Raw genomic sequence first — 22,474 nt, 5'->3', positions numbered from 1 at the left:
GGATGAATATATTATACTTACAGCTATTAGCAAAATTGTAATATATAAATCTAGAGGAAATTTCTCATAAACAGGATTGAAGAAACTACTAACTTTGCTATAAGGAGAAAGTATGGTAAAAGCAATGCTAAATAGTACTGGTGATTCTTAAGCAAACATGTTACATATGAGTATCTACTTTCATCAGTAACACCAGAAATAATATTTATAATAAGTGGTGTACATTAGAATTCATATCCATATTCTTACCACTCAAATTCAGAATTACACTTACAGAAGGAGTTTTGACAGACCTGGAAAGATTAGGTCAGAACATGTAGGTTAGGATAATGGGAGTAGAATACTATAACCCTCATTAATAATCCCCTTGACACTGTGGATTCCTATCATCTCACATTATTTTGGGATACTAGGAGAAATTATCTATATCTGAACTGGCCATATTTTTGAGTCCATATACCAGAGCATATAATGTCTTTGTTATTTATAGCTTAGCTTGAAAAGAAAACAAGAAGCTCAAAGATATTCTACAAAGGTATTTGTGTTTTTTATTATTTGGTGATTCTTTCAAACACATTGTTTCAAAAAGAAGATGGTTATGATGTAATAAAAAAAATCAGGGATGTTTCTCAAAGCCCAGAATCCTCAGTTACTATAATAAATTGTCTGTGGCATTACCGTTGGAGGCTTGGGCTTGGCAATATGAAGGTGTCCTTAGACACCAAAATAGTCTATACATTATTTTGATTATATGGTTCAGGAAATGGTTCTGGTAGCTCCTGATTTATCATAAATGCAGAGAGGGAGAGAAGGAGGGAAAGAGAGAGAGAGAGAAAGTCAAAGTAAGGCATCTTAAAGTGCTCTGAATTCAAATTTGGCAATTAGGTGACTAACTTTTAGGCTGCATTAGAGATTTGAACCTATGAACATTTCTCCATCATACAGGTCTTGAGTGTTGGAGTAACTGTTCTCCATATGTTTTTTGTAACAAGATAAAATAAATTTATGTTTCATTTAGTTTAGAGAGCTTAGCGACATTTTGTTCAAAGTTCCCAGTTATAGATTTTGAAAAATTTAAAAAGCAATCACATTTCCTTATGCTCTATAATGGGTGCCCAGTTTTATTATGCTTCACTACAGGCTAACTCAGAATGTCTGCCCTGTTGGCTCTCAGCATCAATGGCATTGTCCCCAGTTTAATCACGTCTTGATTTTATTGTTGAATCCAGAGTGATTTTTCTAAGTAGAGGCAATGAAGCAATAAGAGTAACTCTGGGAAGTACACGTGACAGATGTTTTAAAATCAAATGCATCCTATATTGCTACTTTAAATTCACTCAAAATTGATTAGACCCACTCCTGTGATCTTGCCCCATACTGGTTTTGTTTAGTTTAGTTAATGTTGTAATTAATCTTTGCAAAAATCTAATTCATCCCCAAGCTTTTTTTCATGCCATGATGTGTTTGTGTATGTCTTCTGAAACAAAATACCCTGTCTAATCTGATCTGTTGTCATGATTGAAAATAGTAACTCAATATTGCTTTGTTTCTACAGTGATATAATTAAGATGCCCTCGCTTTTCTAATTAATCTAATCTAAAATTGCTTTGGCTATTAGACATCCTAATAGAATATAATACACTGTTTTTTCTTTCATATCTCTGTCATTAGTCAAAAGAATTAATCTTGCCAAGTATGAAATACACTCAATGTTTATTTACATATTCAGATTTCACTCTATGCCAGACCTTTTTGTCAAATATGATCATTCACTTATTAAATAGTATTCAGTATTACTCTAAAAAGTCATTGAAGAATGTTAAAAGCATAATATAAATAATGCTATATAATTTGCAATTGCAATGCATATATTTGTTTATATTTAAGATATACGTGTATAATACACACTTTATTACATTAAATATATATTAAATAATATGCAGTGTATACTAAATTTAGATATATGCACATACAAATATACCCTGAGTAATTATTTATAATATTTATAACATACTATCTATTATATTCTATATAAGCAAATAAATAAGTGCCCTTTATATTGGGTATTGTAATGGGACAAGAGAAATATTAAATAAGTATCTCGAGAAGAGAAATTTAGTAAATGATCAGTTTACTGTGAATATATTAATGATCATTATAATTCATGGTTAGTTTTTTAAAATAAAGAAAGAATATTAATATTTTTTTCAAAATTATTTTAGAGTATAAGACTGTAAGTTGTGTTAAGGAGTTATATATTCATTCTCTGTTGCAGTTGTCTATATAAATAATATATATAATTTGAAATACAAATTAGCAATGCAATATTTGTAAATTTTCATAAAGTGTTAAGCTTATTATCAAAGAAAAAAGGATATATCCTTAAGTACAGACACACTTAGAAGTTTTGACTGTCAAATTAATCTCTATAGTAATAAAAGTAGGGAAAAGTTTAGAAAAGCCTGACGCGTTTTCTCTGAAATTTTCTTTTGCACATCATTGTGCAAATCAACATTTTATCCTTTCTGGTATATGGCAAACATTATGTTTAGAAATGGGCAACACAGAGAATAGAATTAAAAGTGTTTTATTTTTTGAATGAGTACTTCACATTTGATTTGTTAAATGATTTAGTAAAAATATTAGAATGCAGCTCTACCATTTGCAAAGAAAAGTGGTCTGATTATCACTCAGGGTATGTTCAAATATGATATTAAATAGTTGTACTTACATTAAAATGTAAATTTAATTACACATAGTAATATTACATTCACATTACATATTAAATATGTTGATGATCTTGGCTATTATAAATAACGCTGCAGCATTATTTATAATAGCCAAGATTTAGAAACAGCCTAAGTGCCCATTAGTAGAATAGTGAATAAAAAAGCTGAAATACTATACAGCAGTAAAAAAAAAGGAATTCTTACCTTTTGCAATAGCATGGATGGAACTGGAGACTGTTATGTTCAGGCAAGGAAATACAAATACCATATATACCATATGATCTCATTTAAAACTGGAATCTAAGGAATGAAATAAACTAGTGAGAAAAATAGAATCAAAGGCTCAGAAACAAAGAACAGGCTGATAGCCGTAAGAGGGGAAGAAGGAGGTGAGGACTGGCTGAAAGAAGATGGAGCAATTAGACAAAGAACATATATACATCACCCATGGATATGAACAACCATGTGGGGACTGACTGTGGGAGGGGGACTACGGGAAGGGTGGCGAAGGGGAAAAATTGGGACAACTGTAATAGCATAAACAATCAATCAATCAGTGAAATTACTTTTTAAAACATATCTCTAATCTCATTTTACTTTGTTAAACTATAAAATATGTATATGATAGTTTTTAATATGTCAGTTGTTAATGGTTAATCATTTTGATAGATTGTTTGAATGTAATTGAAATAAGCCAGTATTAATGATACTCAAAGATACTTGCATCTAATGAAACCATTTTTAATGATTGTATTTAGAAAATTCTGTTTTAAATTAATTCTTCAACATTTTATTGTTTTAATACTTAAAATATTCCTTTTCCAAAGCATACTCTATTCTCTGTATGTTTTCACATTTGACTATATTTACTTTTTCTTATAACTAAATTCAGTATATTGATTTTATTTTCAAAAGATATATCTTTTTTTAATTTTGCAAAGAGAACTATATCTTAATTTCAGAAATAAGCCTTGCATAACTAAAGACTAAAATATCAATTCCTTTAAATGCTAATTTAAATAAAATTTTATTCATAATAAAATATATGAATGAAAGGAATTGCAATATTATGACAAAATTGCTGTATAAAATCATTTTTAATTAAGAAATGCATTTTTGAAATGCATATTTTTAAGGCAAAATTTATATTTATTTGGATTAAAGGGATTCTGAAGTGAAATAGGCATGGATTAAACCCTCTCTACCTACTCATTAATATCATGGGCCCTACCTTAATTTTTTTACCAAGATATTCCTACTCTTTCATATATTTTCCACATTGACTTATGTAACACAAATTTACTCAGTTCTTGACTATACCATATATTATAATGTCTGTGTTATAATATTTAAAAATTAGTAATGTGTGAATTCTATTGATTCTGTCATTAAGGAGAAGCAAATATGGAAAACTGCTCAACATCAGTAGTCATGGAAATGCAAACTAAACAACAATGAAATACCCTTAAGTACCCACCAGAATGCTTAAATTAAAAATACTGACAATACAAATTATTGACAGGATGTGGAAGAACTGGTGTACTCATACAATATTGGTGGAAAGACAAACATGAAACTTTCACTTTGGAAAGATATTTGACGTACATGCCTTCCTTATGGCCCAGCAATTTTACTTCCAGGTAAACGAGGTCTGTCCAGGAGGTACCCTGCAAAGTAATATGAAAAACAATGATATTTACTGAGGAAGATAAAAGATAGAGGCAACATTGTACATAGGTCAATGACACCTCACTCCCCTTCAAAATAGGTACCTTGGGACCTCACACTGTTTCTCCTATCACCATCAGTTGCCTGGATATACTGCTCCAAATCTCACTGATGGTCTGATATTACTTTCCTTTAAAAGGTGATTTTAGTTTTGGGAAAAGCTAGAAATCACAGGGTGCTAAATCTGGGCTACAGGGGTTCTGATTGATGTTTCACCGAAAAACTGCTTGAGATCTGATGCATGAGTGGACGTGCTCTTGTGATAAAGCTGCCAATCACCAGTTGCCTATAGCTGCAGCCTTCTAAATCATCTGAGTAGCTTCTGTGGAGGAATGTTCAAGCTTAAAGCAAGATTTGACATAGATTCATTGTTCTACTCATTCAGTCATTTTGAATGTGATGGCCACACAGTACATGCTCACTCAATGATGGCTGCCTCTTCCACTGACTAGTACAGTAAAGTCGTCATTGTTCACACCTGTGCATTCCAGTCCACTCTCCTTGGCTGCCAGTTTACATCAATGTTGCACAAACCATTCTCAGTATATTAACAATGGCTGGACTTCTTCCTGATAGACTTTGGTATATCCAAGAGATAAGAGTACATATATGTAAAAAAGTATTCCTAGAAGAATATTCATAGAAGCTTTATTCATAAACTGGAAACAGCCCAAGTGTGCACAAATAGGAAAATAAATAAATAAATTGTGTTAGAGCCAAACAATAGAATCCTGAACAGTAGTTGAGAGAGAAAGTCATAAAGTGCAATGTGGGTAAATCTCAAATATAGGTGTTGGCAAAAGTAGGTTTACAGTCGTACATATGGAAAAAGACATGCAGGTTATGATTATTACAATAGCTTTATTAACTCAAAAAAATGTCATAATGGCACAGTAAACCTACTTTTGCCTGTCCCTGTACATTATATTGAGCAAAAATATCAAAGAGGGCTATAAGACCAACTTGTTGATCATGATGGAAGTCAGAATAGAGCTTACATTTGGGGGAAGATTTTAACTAAAAAAAGACCAGAATGAAAGTTTAGATAATTGGAAATGTTTTATATCTTGATTTTGGTAAAGTGTACATACAAAAACACAAATACACACACCTCAATATTCATCAAGCTATACAATAAAACTGAGCACACTTTACCAAATATAAATAATTCCTTAAGAATTGAGAGAGGCACAGTACTATTGATTATTGTTACACAGGAAGAATTAGAATATTTTTATGTGTATTGATTATACGAAAACAAAATGAGTGAAGGCTTTGACCTCTGAGTTTAATTTCTCTTCAGCCTGACTGCCCCTGCTGTGTATAAGACTCTTTATCCATAACTTTCTTAGTAATTGTTTTTGTCACCCAGCACACTTCCTAGCAAAGCTCAAAAACTCGGCTAATACCAGAAACAGTTTACAAATCAAAATTGTTGCATGCAATGAAAAAAAGCTAATGACTACAATAAGAATCATAGATACTATATATGCCGAGACTATACCAAGTACCATTACATGCACTATGTCACTGCTGTTCATAGCAACATTAATTAGGTGGATAATATCATTTAACCTTAGGGAGTCCTGAAGCTGTACCTCAAACCTAGACATACTGAATTCAGAGAACCTGTCCCTAAAAATCTATTATTTTTATACTGAATACTATGAATGTAATGATGATATGACCAAAACAGTTAGTCTGTTGTAAGTCATTCTACATTTAGACCATTGCAATGAATGAGAGGGATCACTTATGAGCAGGTCAGCCACTGCAATTTCTTAAGCATATATTTGAAGTTTAAGCAGTTCTTTGGAAAACTGATAATTATTGATCTGCTTCAGATGCAGGTATGTTAGGTAGAATGTTTCTCTACTTTTAAATAAAGTGAATTAGCATTATGGCATTTGATTTTGGAATTACCAAAGATCTTTAAAAAGAATGGCTGAGATGCTTGTAACCATCTGATGTTGGTAAAAGGAAATACTTGGGAGACCAAAGTGAGGGTAGCCCGGTACTTTCTGGTGAAATGTGTATGATGCAGTATTGAGGAATTGAGTTCTCCACTTAATTAAATTCCCCGAGGAATCAAACAATACCCCATATATTATATTTTAAGTACTTTTTCCCCAAATAATAAAAATTAGAATATATATAAAACTCTACTAAAGGAAAACACTCAAATATATAATTATCATCCTTTTGATTCCCTTAGAAATTCTATAAAACATAGAATGTCAACACACTCAGATTTTAGAATATCACTAGGTATTTTTTCTCTTTATAATTTCCCTGATATCTAGAATAATGATTGTTAATAATTAGTTTAACAAAATTAATTCATAACTGATTTTCAATTCATTTATAAGATTATATGTAGTGAATCCTAAGTATGGAAGGAACTGGAAAATCTTTCTGCCCTGCCAGGTAGACAAAACCTTAGACTAGAGTTTTAGGATAAACATCACCTTCATTCATTTAGCTGAATTAAACAGCATTCAAGTTGTATGAATGTGATTAATCTTAGGCTCTCTTAAGTACAAATGCAATTTCAGATTTTCACTAGCTTAAGTTTATTGACACTATTCTGATGTAGATTAACCTTAACGAGGCTCCCTTTAGTTGCTGGTGGCTTTGGAGGTCCCTTTTGTGACAGTCATATTTAGGGTGTGTACATGAGTGAGGGGGAAAACTTGAAATGTTTTGTAAGCTACCTTAGATAAATCTATTTTTCATGAAACTTATGAGTCTATTATTTATACAAGCATTATATTGACAGTGTTTTTAAGAAAATCATAAATTTTTGTAACTATGCAGCAATAATGGTGATCCACACAGACTCTGTCAAAGAACAGACAAAACCTAAAATTATTACTTGGGAAGGTAATCATAAGGTTTTTTTAATGCATTAAAGGGGCTGTACTTTAAACAACCCCCATGCATTGTGAAAGAAAAGGAAATTCCATTATATTCTATAAATGAAATATTACAACCATTAGCATACTTCTTAAAAACAGCTACATTATTAATTCATGTTACTTTCAACAAAACACATGACAAAATATGGGGAATAAGTTTCCAAAACTTGTGGAATTAACAAATAAGTATGAGAATCCAAATAGTCAATTCATCACTTTTAATTTCAGTGCATGACTGAATAATGGCAATAAATAAATTGGACCAAAAAGAGGTTACTAGAGAGTATCTATCTACCTTTTTATTTTTATTTTTTTTTAATTATATTTTATTGGTTATATTGTTACAATAGTTCCAATTTTTTCCCACCTTTTTAAAGCAAATTTATCCATATCTTTCCTTATCTTTTCCCTGTTCTCAGGCTCCATTAAGATAGAAAATGTAGGGAGGAGACTGAGAGTTGTGGGTCAAACCACTCTTTTTTGTATAGTTGTAAATAAGCTTTTAATTCAGAATTGGTTCAAATTTAAACTTGGTATTTAAAACTGTTCAATCAAAGAGACAAACATTCTTCACTAAAAGCATTAATAATGAAACTATATCTCTACAGAACAAAATGGGACATGCCTTTGAAAAAGCAGATGTCAGATTATAGTTAGAAAAATATTCTTGAAAATCTTTGCCTTTGCTTTGGCTATAACCTTAAAAGTTCAATTTTTAAATAATAAAAACAGGAAAAAAATGTTTTTGTTATGTGACTTTCCATTCTATTATGCACTAGAAATAACGGAAATAAAATATACCACCTTACATTTTTAAAAGTCATGATCTGCCAAAATGGAACAAAATATAGAGTAAAAACTTAATTATTTTGTTTGATTAATTGCATAAAAGAAGTCAAAGTATTTTTCTTATTGAGACGAGATGAAAATGCATAAGATCAAACAATTTTGCAACTTTGTCAAATTTTAGAAGAAATAAGCAAAGAATAACTAAGCTTGTTTTCAAAAGATTTTTCACATGTCTGCCCTTTAATATTTGAAGCTTATCAGCAACTAAAAATTTGAGTCAAGTATTTATAGTAAACTTTTTTAGTAAAGTATGTTTTATGGTTGATAAGGATTTCTTCTATGAGAACCTGAAAAGTAGCTAGTCATCTTCAGCCAAAGGCAAGTTCTGTGTCAATGTGCAGTAGAGTACTTTAAAAAATTATTTATAGAAGTTTTTACTCAGGTTTTATGAAAGGCAATGTGGAATTTAATAGTGATGGTATGTTTTATTTTTTAAGATGTATGGAAAGTTTACAAATTTTCACTTTATTATTATGGTTTATAGCATGCAAATCTATTTTTACTTATAGATAATTTTGTACATCAACAACTTCTAATAAAAATTAAAATTAATAATTAACCATTCTAAAGGAACACATCATCAAGGCAGGAAGCCTCACTCTCTATTTCATTCTTTATAAAAGTGGAATTTCTTTCAGTGGTTTCATTTCCAGTTAGCTATCTAATTGTTATTTTAACGAAGTGTAGTTTAGAAACAGAAAAATACAAACTTACAGGTTTGTAAATTTGTTTAACGTCTATACTAAATTCTTAATCTGTAGTTACTGGCTAGAGCCAGTAATCTTGATTACATTTATGATAGTCAAGGCATAGTTTACAGTAATGATCCATAACCTGACAGAGGACTGATAAAAACTGAGACTTATCACCCCCAGGAAAATGTACACATACAGACACATACAATTTTTACAAAATAAATGTTTAATATAATAGTTGCATATGTCCTAAATCCATTCATTGCTGGTAGATGTAACACCATTGACTCAATTAAAAAAAAAAAAAAAAAAAAAAAAAAACGGAAAACAAACAAACAAACATAATTGTAGTACCTCTTTTTCCACGTATGCAGACTCCCCAAAGTTGTTTCTGCTGCAAACTTACAGGACCTTTTTAGAGTCATGATCCTGGATGGCAATGTTTTAGTCTATTTTCATGACCTGTCCTTAATCCCTCTGTTTAGGGAACTGGGGTTGCAACAAGCATTTACCAATGCAGAGGCACAATCTGTATTCCACTGATTTTTAATGTTAAATGTGACCTCCAGGTGTTAGTAAAATTGCTTAAGAATATCCAAAGGATTTAAAGCTGTTATTATGTTTTCTACGTAAGCACGATGATATGAACTCTTGACTCAACAGCACTTACATAGAAATGAATACTGACATCACATTGTTGGCTATGTCACAACATCGTCCTTTCATCTGCATTAGCTTTACCCAAATTGCAGATGCAAGGATTGCCTGATTGTTCCCAACATAGTTTTAAGAGATAAAAATTCACTAACCTCTTTGCTGCCCCTCTTTCTTTCCTTCTAGAGTGTTTACATCTTCTAGTCTTTCTATAATGAATAATTCTGGCTTTCCAACTATAATTTTATTTGGCTTGCTTTAATTTATCCTCGGTGCCTCCATCTAAACATCTTTCCCTCAGGGATACTTTCTCTGAACATGTCCTTCTTCTATCATAACATGTAATTAATTTTGTTTTCTGAAATACAAAAACAGAGAGTAATATGATACCTACAATATTGTATGTGTCCAAACAACATTTATTGTTTAACATTAAATGAATGAATGAATGAATGTTATAATCTTGTGTATATTCAAAATAAAATTGTTTGATAAGCAAAGGGCATTCTTTATTTTTGATTTTAGAGGTACTCAAGACAGAAATTAAAATAATTGAATCTGGACTTTTCTACATTTAATTTAGGTGCATATCATTCTGTTTTATATCTAAATCATGATTATCTATTTTTCATGCAATATTTATAAATATATTTTCTTAGTCTAATATCCCTCTCTTCCTACTAATGGTTTAAAACTAGAGTCCAGAACCATGGAGAGCTCAAAGTTTATTTGAGCTGAGAAAACGTGATGCCTGAATATTATTGTAAGATAGCCAGGAACATCAGTATTAAGCAGAGTTTTAGCACTAAGTTCTATACTATACAGCACAATTCTTTCAAAAACATCGCATCTTTACAAATAAGATAGCAAAAAGCATTCAGTAATCTAATATGCAGGATCTTTTCTACAACCCATTGCCTTTTCAATATCCATTTGAACCTACAGCTCTTATAACTGGTATCAAGGCTTAATATCTCTCTTTTGCCTGTATGGTTCATTGGTATTTAATAGTCAATACCTCCTAATTTTTATTTGAGAGAAGTTCTGAGTTAGGAAATTTTATATCTTGAAAATTAAACAGAAGCTGGATACTGCCATGAGCTATAATCTTAGAATGCTTGTAATTATGTGGATCTGAACTTCAAATTATGTCATCTCTTTATCCTTGGGTTCTATACACTCTTACTGGTTACTCACACTAGACTCATCCTGGCCTCTATGACCTCCCTTATCAATAAGCCTTACAGGTACAGATAAACTAAAGCTGAATCGGATTTGTAAGAAACAAGGGATGATGGGGACTGTGGGAACAGAGTAGACATGCACCTTGCTTAAGAAATACAACTACTACCCAATCCCAAGACTGGATTGTGAAAAACCTAATTTTTCAAGAAAAGCTAGAAATCTATAGACTTATATGAAAAGTTCAAATTAAACAAGAAACTGACCAAATATTTTAGGATGATTTGTGCCAAAAACAAAACAAAACTTGAATTTGGTGCAGTTCATCAGTGGTAATAGTAGCTTAAAAAGTTTTTTTTTCCCTAAAACTCTTAACATTAAACCATATTCCAACACCAATGAGATATTAGCAAATTATAAATGTTTTTATGAATCATGCTTAAAATATTTACAATAGAACTTCCAACACTTAAAATAACATATTCATAAAGATAACAGAGATGTTATTGATCAAGTCTATGAGGGTTATTTTCAAAATTAAACTTGCACCAAAAAGTTACTTGGAATCAATAATAATCAGAGAAAGGAAAAGGTCATATGCAATATTTTTAATCAATGTGGTATACTCCACACTTCTTATTAGTTCTTAACCCTCAGTGTAAATGTTAATGCAAACTAATTAGCTTTGGGTAAACACCTGCCAATATATATTGAAGCAAAGAGAAAACTGTAACAAATACATGAATTGTGTCTTCTTGCATCTTTGTATTAAAGTACTTCTCAGGACAACAAAATTTCCATTAGGAAGGGTTTGAGATCTATACAACAAGGTCCTGGCACCCTTAGCTGGCAACTGAGTAGCAGGCTATTTTAAAAGGAGTGGGGAAAGTTTAATAAACAGAGAGAGAGAGAGAGAGAGAGAGAGAGAGAGAGAGTAGTAAGCCCATGGGCTTAGTTCAGGATCACTTCTAGGCCAGTAGATTGAAAGGGAGGGGGGCAAGGTTATAGAACATGGAGTGAGTTCTGTGGCCACCTAACAAGAGCTTTTGGTAGAGAGGTACAACCAATCAGCTGTGGCTTAGAAGTGAGGGGACAGGGAGAAAAAACATTCTGACTTTCCTTTCTTCTGCCTCCTGTTGGTTCCTCACATTGTTGGACCCACTGAATGTCTGAGGGTAAGGCAAGTCCATTGAGACCATCCAGAAAGGTCAGCCCCATGGGGTACAGAGAATAGTGTGAAGGTGAAGGTTTTCTTTGAAGAGTCTAAGAGGGAATGGAATCCTCAGTCAAGTAGTCTTCCTCTCGATGTATGAAGTGTTCTGTCTAACCTTTGAAAATTGTAAGATCGTCTCAAGCTGAAAACACAGTAATACAGAACATGAATTGGAAGGTTTTGCTATAAAGCAATTGAAGTGAATGAGCTGTGAGTGAATACTTGCGCAGAGAGAATCAAATGTGTCTGTTAATGACTATTATTATGTCTTGTTCTATTATGTGTCTGGCGAGCTGAGAAGTCAAGTGAGGGTGACAGACAGGTAGGTGTAAACTGTGAAATACCATGCACCCAGCATTCTCTGAGCAGAAGTATTGAACAGACAGTTGCTATTCTAAATAACGGTATGTTTTTACTTTAAAGGAAGGATTTCCATGGAGAAAAGGATAAGAAGTTGTGTGGTTATATATTAAAGCATTTCCAGCACTGTACTCAACTAATTTTGAAATTCAATTGATTGTTTTAATCAGATCATGATCTTGAAGATGTACTTATAATCAAGGGAAGTAAAGCACTTCACTGTTAATTCTAGTTGTAACTTGGTCTGACAAGGGAAATAAACTTGAATGACTTGATGAATGTTGCACTACTCTGGAAAACCTTAATTAGAGTTTTGGGAAATGTGTGCACCAGAATATTGGCTACGTTTGATTTACCCTGGATATTATTCAAAAGCCCTTATTTCACCTACATATAACTTCATAGACTATTACTCTTTAGCCTAAAATTTCTAAAATTGATTTAGCAATTAAGTTGCAATTAAAATATTGGGAAAGCTATATTTCTCAGTGTTTCCAGATTATATTAGTAAGGTTAATATTCTGTGCTGTACATGTGTGCATTAATACATTTTAGTATATAAATTTATCTAAATGCTTTTTCAGTTCAAAATATTTTTATTTATTGCAAAGCATACACTTCAGAATATGATTTTAGGAAAATTAATTAAATATGAAGGATTAGCATGTATAAAAATTTATAATAGGTTTTTTAAAAGGATAAAATCTAAATGCATATTCTTACTAAAAGATAGGTTAAGCCATAAGCCCTAGGATCACAATATCTGAGCTTGATTCCAAATCTGTTTCTTCTTAGTTCTGTGAACTTGGGAATGTGGGTAAGTTGCTGTACCTCTCTGCCTCAGTTTCTTATCAGTAGAATGAGAATAATAAGTTTACTTTCCTGAGATTGTTGTAAGAACTAAGAATTAATAATTACAAAGAATATAGTGAGTGCTCAATAAATAAAATTTAGCAACTGTTATGTGATCAAATATATATAGTATATATACATACTCATAAATAATCAGAAAACTGTAAAAATTAGGAACTAAATTTATTTGAAAAGTGTTGTAATGATATGGGGGGAAATATTAAAATGTGTCACTAGACTGGAGATTATTTGGTTTTTATTTTTCTTTTTTGCACTGTTGGTAGAACTACTCAACTCTACTACGCAGATGTTTATAAGAAATCACAGATAAGCTGAATGTTTATTGACAAGATTTTCTTTCCTGGTGAGCTTAATTTGTGAAACTCAGATTTGATGACTATAGACAATCCAGAAAATGAAAGCAAAAAAACAAATCAAATAATAAGTTTAATCCTTTTTTTTTCAAAATACTCAGACAAGCAAATAAATTATGTATCCCAATATTTTATATTAACTGGAAACAAGTTATATTAATAGATTGAAGAGTGAGTAAGTTAAATTTCAAAGAGTTGATGAGTTTAAATTTGTATAAAGATTATAATATCCTTTATCAGAATTAAGGAAACAGGACTTAATGGCAATCACTATCTGCTGTTTGAACAATTCATTGCAAGAACAGTATTTATTCTACCGAAGAAGCATTAAAATTTTTTGTAAGAAAAATAAATATAAGATAAAGACATACCTTTAGTACCTTTATTGTTCATTTGTACTCCAAGGTAAATTACAAATAGTTCAGCAATTATATACTTTTGAGAGCAAATAATCAAACAGACAGATTCTTGGAGGTCTGTCTCATAAAACACCATACCAATGACTGCAACATGATAGTTTTCTGGGTTTTGCTTTTCATTAAAAAAAAAAAAATTAAGAACATGTTAAATCAATGAAACAAAACAAAGTAAAAATGAAGTTATTACGATTTTCTAGAAAAAAGCTATTACTAAAATTACAAGAAAATAACTGTTGTATAAAAATATAATCAAGTTAAAAGAATTTTTATATTTATTGCTTCTGGAATACTGACTTCAAATTTCCACTTAGATTTTACATAAAGGATTCAACAACTCAAAAAAATGAAGTTTTACATTATTGGTTGTGCCAGCTCATGAGAGCCGACTGCATAGCGCTTCCCCAGTTCATGTTCAATGCCATCATACTGATAGTTCACAACGGGCAATGAGAGGTTATGTGTACAACACAAATTGGCTGACAGCATAAATCCATTTTGGGGCATTTTTTGTTGTTATACCTTTATTCATATACCACCATATATTTTTTACACTTAAGGAATCTAGTTAAAGTCCATTATTTTCATCCCTTTTTTCCCCTAGTTTTATAATAAATAACATGCCACATTAATTACTACTAAATAGTATGGAAGTTTTTACTACTCCATAACCAAGATGTGACATAACCATAAAAAAATCTTTTGGGAAATAATAATTTTTTTTAAAGAACAGATAGTCTTAAAACTAGGTTGATGTTTAATATGAGATCATTTCTAAAAGAAAGTTTCTTCTCAAGATTCTGCTAAGGCGCTCCAGGTTTTTGGCAGTGCGTCATCAAAGTTAAAAATCTGGACCTTGGAGCTCTTCAGAAGTCTATTTAAAATGTGATTTTCCATTTGACAGCTGAGTGATATTCCGTCAATTATTTTTCCTTTCTGATATTTGTATTTTAAAATAGGTGTACAATAATGATAACATAGAGTTTGTGAAAAATTAATGCAATAGTATCTCTAGAGTTTAGCACAGTGCCTGGCACTTTCAAAAGCCTCACTTTTGAGTGGATTGTTTTGACAACTGCTATGTGATATACATGGATCGTTTAACCCTTATTATCCTAATGGCTGATGCCCCAGATTTCACTTGGTCATCTAGTTAGTGGAATTATTTTACATCAGCAAACTTATAAATTCAGTCTAAAGTGTGTATTTGTATGTCATGGCTCAATTTTAGTTCAGATGATTACATTTTGATAGATGTTTTGATTATTAAACAGGTGGAATGAAATACTTCATAACTTGATTGGGGAGAAGGTGAAGAACTAGGCAAAAACGTGTTACAATGGAGAGAATAGACTCCCAGAAAAAATTCTAAGAGCAAAATTCATCGTTTGTACTTGAGTGTATCATGGTTAAAAAAGAAACAAGCTAATTTTTTTTCATAGAGTAGTTTACTCTAAAGAGTTTTATAAAACATAAGAATCAGCATAGTTAGTAGGAAGAAAACTCTTAAGTACCAGGAGAAGTTTTCTGTCATTCTTTCTGGGTATAACCTAGTGCATGTTATTTCAGGAATTTGACCTTTGTTTGCCTCCTTTGTAATCTCTAAAGTACATTTTCATTCAAAAATTCCAAATAATCATCCCAAGAGGATAATGTGTGAAGTTACTGTTAACACATTATATTTGCATAACTCTTAAGACTTTGCTGATGCTTTCCACATATCTGAGCTGAGGGGAACTTCCCCCTGAGCCAAAGAGCTCATCAAAGTAATGAAGATGGAGGAAGATGAGCAGAAGTGTCATCAAAGGGGATGGGAAACTTATCTTTGACTCTGCAAGGTAGACCCAGTAGTTCCTGGCAGCTAAACCAAGGACCCTTTCATAATAACTGATCTCTAGTGGGCTTCTAGTCCTTCGATCAGATCAGCTTTTAAATAATCACAGCACTTTAATTACCAATTCAATTTAAATTTTCTAAGGCCTTTGAAATATGTGTTAAATGTTAAAATTTTAGCTGAAGTGTGTAAAGGGATTGTACTTGTTTCTTAATAGATATAAACTGGGCGTATCTTTCATAGCTAATAGTATTAACAATTTGCTGTAGCTTTTTATGTAAAAAAATAAACCACTTTCCATGCTATGCCTCCTTTCTTTTATTTGCCACCTTCATTGAAGTAAGGGAAATATCATTGTAGGTTTTCCCCTATCTAAATTTTTGTATCTGTATAAATAACATATGAACACATTCAACTAATATTATGAAATTAAAATATTACAGAGTAGGTTAAACCCTAAAAATGCCTAGAGCTTCAATCTATGACCTCTAATTTTGACCTTAGTCTGGTTAAAAGTTTGGAAAGATATAATCAAATAAATGATCTATGGGCATTTATTTACTGAGGGGTTACCTGAAACAGATGAGAGTTTATGAAAAACAAGATATTTAAAACTAATCTTCTGTCAATTTAAAAAATGATATTAGACTGGAAGATCTAGAAGATTTGTTAGAACCCCACTCCTGAATTTTTCATGCTCTTCTTGAGAAAAAATGAGGACAGTGGGCCATTTAATGATGTGAGAATATAACCTTAGAAAGAAAGAGTGATGAATTGATATCGGTTGAAATGATCATTTGCTTCAGGGCTGTTAACTTGGCTCTTCCCTGTTCAATGCATTGATAAAGGCGAGTGTGATATCACTTGAGCTGCAGCCAACTAGCAGACCTAAGGTTGAACTGTGGTATAGAAGTATAGTTCCAAACATTAGGGAAATGCCAATCCTTATTATGGCATGACTATTCTAGAATAAGAGTCTATTAGACTCTGATGCCAAACTTGAGGATGTTTTATCCCACAATATATTTAAAATATTCTGTCTAGGATAGTGAATAGAAATCAAAACCATGCTATTAGAGGAACAGTTAAAATAACTGAAGATGTTTAGACTGGGGAATTGGAGATTAAGTAAGCAAAATCTATCTTATGATGTATGAAAAGAACTTTCATATCAGAGAGTATTGAGTCATAAAATATATGTTTCTTGGTGGAATAAACTAAGACTTAGAACAGGATATGGATAACTTAATGGTTTAATACAGGGATAGAGAGCAGGCTGACAGCTGGCGAGGATGCAGTTGGAGGGCAGAGAGATGGAGCAATAAGGAAAAAGGACCGTGGACATAGCAGCAGTGCGGTGATTGCAGGGGGAGGGGGAGGAGGTGGGGGAGGGTGGAGGTGGGAGAGGAAATGGGGAGGATAATGGTGGTAGAAAAATACAATAAAATTAAAAAATTTTTAAATTCTAAAATAATCTTTAGAATGTTTATAAACATTTCAAAACTAGAATAAGTTTCATTATTAGAGAACGATTTTCTCATCATGCAAGATGTCCCCACTGAGCTTGGAGGATGCCTTTTCTGGGTGATTGTTCATACGATTTATGTAGGATTAATTGAATAATCTCCAGAGATTTTGAAAAGCTGAAGCCCCCCACAACCTATGGAGATGTATGTATATATATTAAATCACTGTAAGGTGTTGGTGAAGATAGTGATATTTGTTTATTTTAATGTGAACGCAAACATAATTGAGAAAATGAGGAAAAAAAGAAAAGCTTTGTGACATCAATAGAGCATTTTCTTTCTTTTTTTATAATATAAAAAGACATTTGTTTATTCTTCTTTTATATTTCATCCATGTTTCCTCTAAGGACACAATCTTCCTAACCATGGTATAACCATGGCAAGTGGTGGAACTGGGCTTGAAGCCAAGTTTCTGACCATTTACTACTATATTAAATGCAGTACTGCTGTGTCATTTAAGGACCTTCAGAAGCAGTTTCTGAAATCTGACCCCTGTCAGCTTTTCAAATCTTCATTGGGGATCAATGGTCTTTTTTTCAGTCATGCATTATGATCCTTGGTTTTATCCTATTAAAATCTCCTGTCGGCCACGTGTCGTGCCCTGCGCCGCCCAGACTAGCAAACAATACAGTCAGGATGGCTAAAGGTGATCCCAAGAAGCCAAAGGGCAAGAGGCCTGCTTATGCCTTCTTTGTGCAGACTTGCAGAGAGGAACATAAGAAGAAAAACCCAGAGGTTCCTGTCAGTTTTGCAGAATTTTCCAAGAAGTACTCTGAGAGGTGGAAGACAATGTCGGGGAAAGAGAAATCTAAATTTGATGAGATGGCAAAGGCAGATAAAGTACACTATGATCGGGAAATGAAGGATTATGGACCAGCTAAAGGAGGAAAGAAGAAGGACCCTAATGCCCCCAAAAGGCCACCATCTGGATTCTTCCTATTCTGTTCAGAATTCCATCCTAAGATCAAATCCACAAACCCTGGCATCTCTATTGGAGATGTGGCAAAGAAGCTGGGCGAGATGTGGAATAACTTAAGTGACAGTGAAATGCTGCCGTACAACAATAAGGCTGCAAAGCTGAAGGAGAAGTATGAGAAGGATGTCACTGACTATAAGTCTAAAGGAAAGTTTGATGGCGCAAAGGGTCCTGCTAAAGTTGCCCAGAAAAAGGTTGAAGAGGAAGATGAAGAAGATGAGGAGGAAAAGGAGGAGGAAGAGGAGGAGGAGGATGAATAAAAAAACTGTTTATCTGTAAAAAATAATAATAATAAAATAATAAAAAATAAATAAAATCTCCTGTCAATGAAGATCATGGCTCGAATTAGTCACCCACACTCGGGCAATCTTCATCCCATGCTACCCTTGTTCCCTCTTTTTTAGAAAATAAAATTTGAAGAAGTCTTCTAAAGATCTGAAAAGGTTTTAGCGATCTCTGTCTATAATGACATCCCTTCCTTAAAAGAGTTTTTCTTGTCTCTTCCAGTCACCAGAGCTTACCTAAAACATTGTTATCCAAAGCCTTTATTACTTATTTTAAAAAAGTCAACGCAAAGAATGGTTATCTGGGCATTCTTAAGCTGAGAAGGTGCTACTTATCTTTCTAATATATCTTCTTCTTGACCATAACAGCCTAGAAAAATATACCATCCTCCAGGGCGATTGGGTTCTCTCCCCCGTTTTTATAGCAGATCACATATATAATAGGAGTCAGTAAGGTAGGAAGAAGCGATCCTAAAACTTACCTGAAGGAATAGAGACATCTGCTTCCTGTTTTATAGGGACACTGAAGCCACCTCTACTGTATGTAATGAATGTGGGAAAGACTGTCACAGCTCAGCAGTGAACAGGCCTCAGAGAATTCTCATTGATGAAAACTATTGTAAAGGGCCATCTAGTCCAATAACAACAATGCCATTAGCATCAACAAACAGTGATGTAGTCCATTACAGTTTCTCCAGACCTCTAACTGCATTAAGTGATGATATTCTGAGAGCCACTCTGAAATTGTGCATAATATATAAGTAAGTTCTAGATAAAGAAGCTGGGATTCACAGAGTGTCAGTGTTCTGCCTAAAGCCACAAAGTGCCCACTTGGGGCTGAAAACCACATCAATTAATACCAGGTCACATTTTCTCTTTACATTTTGCACTCCCCAACACCCCACTCTCTCCCAACCTGATGCTAATGTTTCCAACTAGATTCAGAGCCCTTGCTTGAATCCTTCTAATGACAAGCAACTTCACTGCCTCCTAGAGCTTCCTTGTCATTTTCTTTAAAAGGCTTTAACAAATTTTATTACTTTTATGATTATGAGAAATAAATATACATATCTTAGTTAGTTCCCCTCTTTCATTTTACTCTCACTTTTACCTTACTCACTGATTTCTCTAAATTGTCTTCCATGTGTAAAACTGTCATCTTCTAAGTGACACTGGAGTCCCACTGCCTGCAGATTGGTGATGACGCATCAGTCAGCGCTGTCACTGGGCAAAGGGCTCACCATTGGTAACATACAGGGGTGTGTGCTGCTTCCTTTTTAGTAACCAACCATCTCAGTTCTGGTTAATGTTTTAGAGTATTGCACAGAACTAGAGAAAAGTAGCTGTCTGTGGTGGTTTTCCTTTGCCTGCTTTTAATGGGAATGCTTCTTATATTCTGCCATTTAAGAATTTTTTGGTTTTGAAATCATGATAGCGTTTTGTTAGTCTGTTCTTTAGTAGAAACTAAGTAAAATAATGCATTTTTAGTTCTTCTGAAATGATGGTACATTTTTTTCTTAACATTAAATCATCCTAGTATTTTTGCTGGTACTTTTTTCATCAATTTTTATAGATACATTATTTTTATTTTTAACAGTTTTTATTGTTACCCATATTGTATTTTAATTTCAAGCCCATGCTAACTTCATTAAGTAAATTGAGATTTCCATCGTTTTTACTCTAGTACATTTAGCATAAAAATGATCTATTTTTTGAAAATTTGAAATAAATCACTTGTAGAGATGGTTGGGATAGACAACATTTTGGGTAGGTTAACTTCAACTTTCTCCCTTTTTTTTAGGTTTTATACTTCTTAAGGTGTTTTGTGATTTATATTTTTGTTTCTAAACAAAAGTTTTATGATAATATTCTTCATTAACACAGAGTTCTAAGGATGGTCTATTAGCACTTTTGATCTTGCCTCTCATTTTCCTGCCTCTACTATTGTACTATTTTACCTAAATTTAACTGTTGATTGTTCAGATCTTTCTTTTCTGTAGTCCAATGTATTATCATTCTTTTTTGTTACTTTCATCCTTCTCTTTCTGAGCCACAATGTGAAAAAGCTTTTTTTTTCTTGAAATAAGAGATGATTCAGCATTATGGAATTTACATATTGAGATACCCTAAATATGGCAACAATATAGAAATGGTTATAATCTTATTTAGAATTAGCTAGTGGGAAGGAAGGGGCGGGGGAGAGGAGAGAGAGAGAGGCAGACATGACCAGTTTAACATTCCCTCTTCCTTATTGTTTTGTTTTGTTTGGGAGTTTTTTTTTGGGGGGGGGTTATTTGTTCTCCTTTATTCTTAAATTAAAATATATTTCTGGTGCTCAATTAGTTAGTTTGTATGCCAAGAATAGCACCTAATTTTATGCTATTTAACCTATGTGCCTTAATAAAATTGTCTTTTGTTGAATTCTGAACTTTATACTTGGTGCTAGCCTTATTTTTCTGGTCATCCTCCCCCAGCCCCACCCCACCCCCCTGCAAAGATATATTCATTACTCTGCAGAATCTCTGTAACATAATATACTGTCATTCTGGAGAATAGCAATGAGGCAGTGTGGCAAAGTTGTGAGCATTTGTTCCAGAGCTGTGTTCCCTGGCTCTGAATCCTGTTTCTCGCACTCACTCCCTATGTGACCTTGGGCAATTTATGCAACTTTAGCTTCTGCCTTTGTAAACTGGCAACATTAGAGGCATTTCTTTCATAGGTTGTTGGTATAAGTGAGAAAATGCATCAAAAGTGTGCTCAGCACACAATTGCTAGCAAATGTTTTTGTGTTTCTGTCATGTTTGTTATATAATGTGTATTTATACCGCACTTAAATGGATTTGTTAAGCTTTCTGATTGCTTGCATACCTCTTGACTTCTTTTAAACCAGTTATCAAAAGATAGATAAGTTTTGATGATTCCATTGTAAATAAAGAAATTGATTCAGCGTTGTTGAAGCCAACATTTCCCTAGGTAGTTAGGAGAAAAAAAAATAGCATGACTTTCTATCCCACAGCATATTCATTGGGAGAATGATCCTGCACAAAGTTATTCACATCTATTTAGCAAACGCTGAAATTAATTAACACTGTTTGTGTGTTGTCTGTCACTACGCTGTCCATCACTGCTAAATCTCCAATATTCCACCTCCACCTCAGATCAAAGTAATAAAGGGGAAAAAAAAAAAGGTAAAGCAAAGGCTGGTGAGTCTGTCTTCTAACAAAGAGAAAATGACGATGCACTAAACCCTGAAGACTTTTTAAATTAGCCCTGAACTAGGTATACTATGTAGCCTGGGTGAGTAAATATTGTCAAACAGAATGTGGATCTATAGTTACAACACAGTAATACTCTGACTGAAAAAAACACCTTATTTCTCAAGTATTTTTAAGCTTATAATTTAATGTTGACCTTGTAACACTGCTGCCTGGCGGGAAGAGAGCACATCCACATTTTATGCACTAATGCAATGGATGGCAAGTGACAGTGAGGGCCAGGGAGCGTTCTCCCCTGGAAGGTGATCGACCCGGGCTTGCAACCCCAGTTTTCTGGGTAAAAGAAGCAGCGAGCAAACCTCTGATTAGAGACGGGGAGGTCGACTCATTTTATCTGGTTGTTAAATATTTATAGAATTATAATAGCTTTCTACAAAATGTTCTGAGTTGGAAAAAAGCTTTTGATTTCTGAGTTGGCATGTAACTTATTGCCTTATCACATTTCTGTTGAACTTTCCTCTATAGCATAAAAGTATATATTTTATCAACTTATGAAATAGGGTTGCAATGGCCTGATAGTAAATCATTTCCAGAGCCTCCAAAACATAACCATTTGGAGTCCCCCTGTATTTTCTGCTACTGTTGTCATAGGAAGAGTTGGGTGTAGCC

The 22,474-nt window shown here is 33.0% G+C and overlaps 1 protein-coding gene and 1 pseudogene across 2 annotated transcripts in view; both read left to right on the top strand.

The window, feature by feature from the left end:
• DCC (DCC netrin 1 receptor) overlaps window positions 1-22,474 on the top strand; it is a 1,006,514-nt gene that overhangs the window by 562,316 nt on the left and 421,724 nt on the right. The gene's annotated exons all lie outside the window — the stretch shown is intronic.
• Window positions 17,967-18,566, top strand: LOC150002542 (high mobility group protein B3 pseudogene; annotated as a pseudogene).

This window comes from Furipterus horrens, unplaced genomic scaffold (genome assembly GCF_987537825.1).
Source record: "Furipterus horrens unplaced genomic scaffold, mFurHor1.1.pri manual_scaffold_8, whole genome shotgun sequence".
NCBI lineage: Eukaryota > Metazoa > Chordata > Mammalia > Chiroptera > Furipteridae > Furipterus > Furipterus horrens.
Note: the sequence above shows the minus strand (reverse complement) of the source record. Positions and strands in the feature narration are given on the sequence as shown.